Here is an 8131-nt window from a genome sequence, read left to right as displayed (position 1 = left end):
AATATGAGAATAAATGTGTTTGATGATATAACAATTCATCAGTTAACTCAAGTTGGTTTCTATCACACTAGCTAAATTATGAAAGCTATTTTCGTGTGATCATTCAAATCCGCTCTAATTGAATGACAGAGACTCGAGATTCAAATGTTTTCTCTCCAATGTGGCAAAGCGACGATGGCATTTGAAGATGTAGCATTGTTGATGGGGCTTTCAGTGGGTAGGTGTTTAGTGTCAGAAAGTTTTAAGCACAATCTAATCAAGTTCTTTATCAAGCGTTTGAGACATATACTAACATTATGTTTGATTTCCAAGGGATTCAAACTAAGTTAAAATGGTTCAAGACCCCTTCGAGCATCTCTCATATAATCCAACATCCAAAGATATTGAACATCATGCTAGAGCGTATACTATTCAGTTGACTGAAGGTGTGTTGGTTCTAGAAAAGTTTGAAAACTTAGTTCATACCATATACATCTCATTGTTATTTAATTTCCAAACCACTAATACATACAATTGAGAATTTTGTCATTTTAGCCTTCCTATACACGATGCTATATAAGGCGTGTAGAGTAGGAAATGAAGAAGTAAATGACTGCTTTGTGATTCCACAATTGTGAAGATGGTTTCGACTTTCGTGATTTAAATTTATTCCTTCTGAGAACTTAAGTTTCCCTTGTGTCAAAAAGGTTTAGAAACATATGTTATAAAATAACAACGTTTAATATTTATACTGACCTTTTATATTTTAATAGGTGCTCCAAGTATTGTGACCATACAATTTACTAGAAAGACAATTTCTTAGCGATACAAAGTACAAACAATGATTGATCTTGAATAAAATAATTTGACATTTTGTGTTTTATATTATCGAGTTTATTAGCTTTATTTAATATAAATTTATAATGAAATTTGAATTTATAATTGAGTTTATTTACTTTATTTAATACAAGCAATCATTGATGTTGAATCAAATGGAAGAGATTGCAGCCATAATATTGCTGAAGGCAAGTGCACATAGGCATGTTTTTAACGTATATGCAACTTGCTTATATGTTTTTCATAAATATTGCGACAATTTGGGATGGTCAAAGAATAATTAAATATCATTTCATAAATTTGTGTTTAAAGTCGCAGCATAATTAGGCCATTAGATTTATTGGGCACATCACATATTGGGTTAATCATCTCCCCGTAGGCTACATAGATTAGGGATGGTAATTTTGAAACATCCATTATTTATATTGAATAGCTTAGGGCTGACAGTAAACCATATATATCTATCGAGACAGGCTCATGTCCATCAAATTCAATGTCTAATTTCACACGTCAAAGGAGGAACATGGAAGTGCAAGCTCAAATGCCACGGGAGGACAAATTGGAGGGGAGAATCAACAACCGCATTGTGACATAGGTGTATCCATTAAAAAATCTATTGAAGTTGGAGAACATAGGCATGATCGAGGCATAGGCGTATTTATGCTGAAGTTGCACCAACTATCGTACCTGATGACTGTCCCAATTTTGTGAGTCTACAAGTTAATCTTGAATTTGCCCAAATCATGGATGAAGATTCGATACACCAACCAGATAAACAATGAATATTATTTTGATTAAATTATTATATGATGCACTAATAGTGGAAAGAAAATTTTTCCACTAATTTTTAAAAAAAATATAACTCAAAGGATTTGCATGCAAATCAACTGCTCTCTGAGTAATAAAGATTATTAAGCCAAAATACTTAAATTACATGTTTCTTAATTAAATAAAGAAAAACCAAAATGATAGAAAAAGATGAACATTGGTGCTTTTCAAATCTATGACCAATCAATAAGATTAGAGAGTTTTGCTTACGTTGTCTTGAGTATTCTATGCTCCCAATAAACATGCTTTGCTTGGTTTGATATTTCATAGTTAAAAATAACAATAATTTGACTAGCCATGGAAAATATGATTTAAAAAATGCATGCACTTTGTACAGGCCCTATTTTGCCCGTGCCCAAGTGAAAATAAACAAACTAAAAAATAAAATATATATAAAAAAATTCATTACAGCCCAAGCTATGTGGCCCAGATACAAAAACAGAAGCCCAATTGGCCCAATGGTCAAGTTAGGGTTTGAAAAAAAATCCTAACAGCCTGGCTCCTCCAGTGCCGCTCCTCTGCCTCCTACCCATGTACCGCCGTTGCCTCCATGTGCCTCTGCAGCGTGTCCACCGCCCGAGGCCTGGCCGTGGCACCAAATTGGCAAAGGCCAGGGTCTGCTTCTCTGACTTGCCTCATCAATACCTGCTGTCGAAACCATTTTTTATATTTCGAAAAAATGGGGATCGACTTCAAAAATTGAAAAGGGAGTCGCCACCGATCTTTTAAAGGGGTTTGATCGGCTCACCTTGAAAATGATTTTGGTCTGCGAAATTTGAGAAAACAGGTTCGAGAGTCGGTTACGCACGAGGAAGAGTTAGCACCCTAGTAACGCCCAAAATTGGTACCGAATTGATTAATTAAGGTCTTAATTTCGAATATCAAAAATTCATGAAGAATTTTAAAAAATATGATCCTTCCTTTTATTTTGAATAAAATGAATTGGATAATAAAGCTCACTTATTTCAAAGAAATAAATTGTCACACTCGGTAAGTTAGAGTGCAATATTTCAAATCCTCAAAATTAAGTTTGACTGTAACACCCCGACCGGTGTCCATCGTCGGATTAGAGTTACGAGGCATTACCAATCAAAATTTCGACCCAGAAATTTTTTTTCTTTTTTTTTTAACTCAACCACAAAATTTCATTCCATATATATATTATCACATAACCGATTAAAATCAAACATTTATCCAAGCATTTATTTCATTTCAATTTACTAACTATACTACATATTACAAACATAGGTAATCTACCCTGTTTGGACAGCTCTTATACACAAAATTTGACAGCATTTATACACCACAATGGAGCAGTATATACAAAATACATCATATACATATAATACACATATTATTTTCGAAGTACGCTTAAATATAACTAATTTATACAACTATTAACAAATATGCTAAACATATCACACTTCCATATAAATAACCAAAATTTGCATAAGCTTAAACATCGTGTATATATATACCAAATAGATCAAAAACATAAAACCAAGCTTAATCAAAATGAGTAAGCCATTTTCGCATGGCTCATATTCACATATCTCAAAATTAAACATATTAACTAGATTATACATGCCATAGTTTCGAATTCAAAATTTATAAAATACCAAAGACGGTCGATAGTGTGATAGACTATGCTGATGATCCCCGAGCTCGTAACGTGACTCCAAAATCTATAAAACAAAGGTAAACAAATACAAACACACATTAAGCTATTAAAGCTTAGTAAGTCATAAGCAAAAATTCATATATATATATACAAATACTTATTCCATCATTAAGTTAAAATAAACCAAATATCCTAATATTTTGTACTATATAACACTTTAACAAAAAAATCACATTGTATTTTCATATAAACAAACCATATGGCCAAATACACATAAATATTTAGCAAAGCCAAATATTCAATAAATCATTATGCCAAAACATACTTATACTCAAATGGTTAACTCATACTCTATATTTCATTTGAAACTGTTATCAAATTAAAATAATCAACTTACCTTAACACAAATTAAGCAAATAGCTAACACATACCTGAATAATTTAGCTTTCTTAACACATTTATTTGCTTTTACTATTGCTCACATAAGATTTATATAACATAGAGCCTTGTATAAAACACTGGTAGAAAGCCTGCTAGGCACAAAGCCTAATACATTTCACCGACACAAAGCCTGCTAGACATTAAGTCTGAATAATTCACCGGCATTAAGCCTGCTAGGTACAGAACCTGAATGTCACAAATACGAGAATAATTTCTCATATAACCCTTACTGGCATTACACATGTTTAAAACATATATGTATAATTCATGTAGCATTAACCACACTTTCAAGAAATTGGCAAACCATAGCTCAGTTACATTTGTACTTACAATCCATACTTTTAGCTCAATACAAATAATTGTATATACGTTTATACCCATTCAAACCACACTCATCCCATAATATATAATTCATACCTTAAATTCATTTCAAGAATTTATACATACTCGTACAACTACTTCAACCACATACATTTTTGTGTATGTATTTCACATCTTTAATTTAACTCGAAAACCTATACATATATATATAACCGAACTCACATATACAATATAACATACATACCTTAAATCAATTCCAAAAATTTATACAATTATATACATATATATATTGAGACTTCATATACATATTTTCATAACTTCCATACTTCAATCAAATTCAAAAACCCTATATACTTATATACACATATATTCAAACAATATATAAATATCTTTAATTCGTAACATTAGATTCAGTTCACAGTAATTGAAACATACCTTCGAACCACTTTTATATATATATATTATAATACTAATTCAACTTACTGAACTCAAGGTATACTTTGATTAACATACACCTAATTTATAAAATAAATTCAATATACCAAAATTAATAAAGTTCATTACAGATTATATACCATAAATTTCAACTTATTGAATATATAATAGATATATAAATATATTTTGATTTAATAACATTTATTCACTATTAGACTTACCTGGGACAATGAAAAATCGAAGTCGGGTAATTATTCAGTTACTTTGACTTTTCCCCGATCTAACTCCGATTTCTTTGGTTCTCGATCTAAATATATTCAAAATGAGCTAGTTTAATTATTAACACATTCAATTTAGTCCAAAAAAAATATATAAATGGGCAAATTACCATTTTGCCTCTAATATTTACACTTTTTACAATTTAATCCCTATTGGATAAAATACAAAATACACAAAATTTGTTCACAACATACAAGGGCCGAATGTTCCTTGTCTTCATACAAGTCCACACATTTCATTTATTTCATATTTTAGTCCATCAAAAATTTATTTTCATAATTTAACTCTAATTACTCAAATTCACTAAAAATTCAAAGACAAAACATGTTAATCTAACACATATATTTCATATTTCATCAACTAACATCACAAAACTCAAACATTCATCAATGGCACATTTCAAAATCATCAACAATTCACAAAATTAATACATGGGTTTTGAAGTATTCGAAGCAACGATCTCAAAAATGTAAAAATTATCAAAAACCGAACAAAGAACTAACCTTAAATTTAAACACAACAATGGCCGAACCTAGCTAGCTTTCTTCCTTTTTTTCTTTTGTTCAAATTCGGCTAGAAAAGATGATAAAATGGCTTCTTCTTCTTTTTTGTGTGTGTTTTATTTAGCATATATTATCATTTATTTTAGTTACTAAAATAACCTTTAATAATTAATAAACAAAACATATATAATAAGGTTATATTAGTCCTTTGCCACCCACTATCTATGTTTTAGTCTAATTGCATCATAAACCCCCCATTTTAAAAAGACAACAACAATTAGATATTTTTAGATTTAACCCCTAAATTTTTATTTTAAGCGATTTAATCCTTTTATTTAATCGGACACTCAAACGACGAAATTAAAATACGAAAATTTCACACAATTAAATTCACACATAATAAACACACAAAATAATATTAAAATATTTTTTTTGACTCGGACTTGTGGTCCCGAAACCACTATGTCCGATTAGAGTCAAAACCGGGTTGTTACATTGACTTTTAAAACCTATGTATTTTGAGAATGATATCTGATTATTTGGGTCAAATGAGAAAATCAAACCCAGTAAGTTAGGATTCGATTTCACAAAATTCCTAAATATCGAATATTGCCTTTATTTTAAAATCGAGATAACAAAATATTGTATCCAGTAAGTTAGGATCCAATATTTTGAGGTCTCAAAAGTATGGTTTTACCAAAATGAACACTTGGCTATTCAAATTCATCGAGAAGAATTAAAGCCCAGTAAGTTAGGGCACAATTCTCTCGAGAGCTATGAACACCAGATCCTTTTAAAAATTATGAAATAAAAATGATTTTGGTGCTTTAATAAAATACAATTTTTACAAATGAGACATGACTAAAGCAATATATAACGTAAAAGATAAATCACAACCCAAATATACACTAATAAATTGTAAACAAATAGTAGGTAAATGTAAATAACCATATGATTTGTCATATTATACAAACACAGATATTAACAATTAGGCATTCCATGAATTAATAATCGATCTCAAAAAGACATTTCAAGATAATGATAAAAGAAAAGGAAAATAACAATAAGATTTGACACAAATTGGTAATGGAACTAAAAAGTAAATAAAAGTTTAAATGAATTTTACTGGAAGATTAAAAATAAAAAAAAAATAAAAATAAAATAAAATAAAAGTGGACAATTTAATACCCACCTTTTTATTTATATAAATAAGCCTAATGTAAAAAATAGTAAATATGTAGTAATAATACATACAAAGGTTAAAATAAGTAGAATAAAATAACAAATTTAAAAGGAATAAGGCTTTTGTGTATATAAAGAAAAATTTATCATTTGAAACTAACAATATATTATTGCATACATACATACGTATACTAAAAAACCATATTATATATATATATATGAAAGAACATGAGATATTATTGTGAGAATTTTTTTGAAATTAAATGTGCATAGATATTTATATATATATGAATAAAAAATGTATAAATTACACCTAGGTAATATAAAAAGTATAAAATATTTGCAAAATTAAGTAATAATACATAAAGTGAAAAGCATAAAATAACTATATGATGAAATAAGAGGATTTATAAAATAAAATTAAGTAAAAAAACAATAATAATAATAATAATAATGACAAATGAAAGTAATAACAATAAATCAATTAATTTAACAAAAGTGGACCTATTTCGAATTCAAACATAATTTTTAGGGCTGATTTGAAATAAATAGATAAACAAACGAATTGAGAACGGCTTAATACTAAAGGGACCATTATAGCAATTAAACGCATAAATTCAGGCACTCAAACCCAATCATCGAAACGATGCCGTTTAATCATGGGTCTAATTGAAATTGGAACTAAATATGAGGTAACAATTAAAAAACAAATAAAAAGCGAATTAAAATGAAAGCAAATGCGGAGGGGCTTGTTGCGCAATAATCCCATCAGACCCAAAGCGCGTGGATCCTTCCCTCGGGTTGGGTCACCGCGCAGGTCACAGGCCTTTAAACGACACCGTTTTGGAACCGCTGGTCAGACTCCAAACGGTGCCGTTTTGAGCTACATAAAGGCCACCAAAAACCCTAAATTATCAGCCTCTTTATCATTTAAAGAAGGCTCTAAAAAAAACCTCCTCCAGCGTCGCTCCGTTACATCAATCGACAGTGGCCTTCCGAACCCCATGCACAACTCCGATTGCAACGGAGAGAGCACAAGGCCGGTCACCAGGTATGTCTTCTAACTCCCTCCTTTTTTCTTTTATTTGCTTTGCGTATGTATGTGTGGTAAATAGTAAAATAGAAGAAGAAAGAAGAGCAATCGGAAAAGAAAAAAGAACCCAATTGAAAAAGGAAAAAAGAAAACCTTTTTCTTCTTTGTATTGATTTCGTGTTTGATACAGTATGCGTGGGTGTGTTTTTTTTGTGTGTTCGTCCCTTTACAAATTCTGAAAAAATGGCTTTATAGCCGAAAGTAAAAATGAAAAATTACAAAATATGTAATTTTCTTTTTCTTCTTTTCTTTTTTTTTGCTGCCGATTTCTGCCCCCTTTTTGTTTGTTTGTCCTCTGTTGCTTTGTGTGTTGCAGGTGTACGGCCGTACGGTGACGTGGCACGGTGCAACGCGTGAAGGCGTGGTACGTGGCAGTGGCGCATGTGCGAGGGCAGAGGCTGGGTCCTGGTTGCTGCGGCGCTGGGAGTCAAATGTTGCTAGGGTTTCTGCAATTAGGTTGGGATTTGGGCTGAGTTGGGCCGCATATGTTTGTTGGGCTTGTTTTATTTTTGGTATTTAGTTTATTTTGTAACTGGGCCGCATATATGTAAAATGTATTGTTTGTTTGGACTTTATATTGGGTTTATGATTGGTTTATGGGCCGGGCAGAAG

At 30.8% G+C, this 8131-nt stretch overlaps 1 long non-coding RNA gene across 1 annotated transcript; it reads right to left on the bottom strand.

The window, feature by feature from the left end:
* Positions 1–3270: 3270 nt before the first annotated feature.
* LOC121215625 (uncharacterized) lies at positions 3271–5310 on the bottom strand. The gene is made up of 3 exons (XR_005911562.1): positions 5245–5310; positions 4684–4769; positions 3271–3329 (listed from the first exon to the last, which is right to left on the bottom strand). It is a non-coding gene; the product is annotated as an uncharacterized lncRNA (long non-coding RNA).
* Positions 5311–8131: the final 2821 nt, after the last annotated feature.

Source organism: Gossypium hirsutum, chromosome D03 (genome assembly GCF_007990345.1).
Source record: "Gossypium hirsutum isolate 1008001.06 chromosome D03, Gossypium_hirsutum_v2.1, whole genome shotgun sequence".
Taxonomy (NCBI): Eukaryota; Viridiplantae; Streptophyta; class Magnoliopsida; order Malvales; family Malvaceae; genus Gossypium; species Gossypium hirsutum.
Note: the sequence above shows the minus strand (reverse complement) of the source record. Positions and strands in the feature narration are given on the sequence as shown.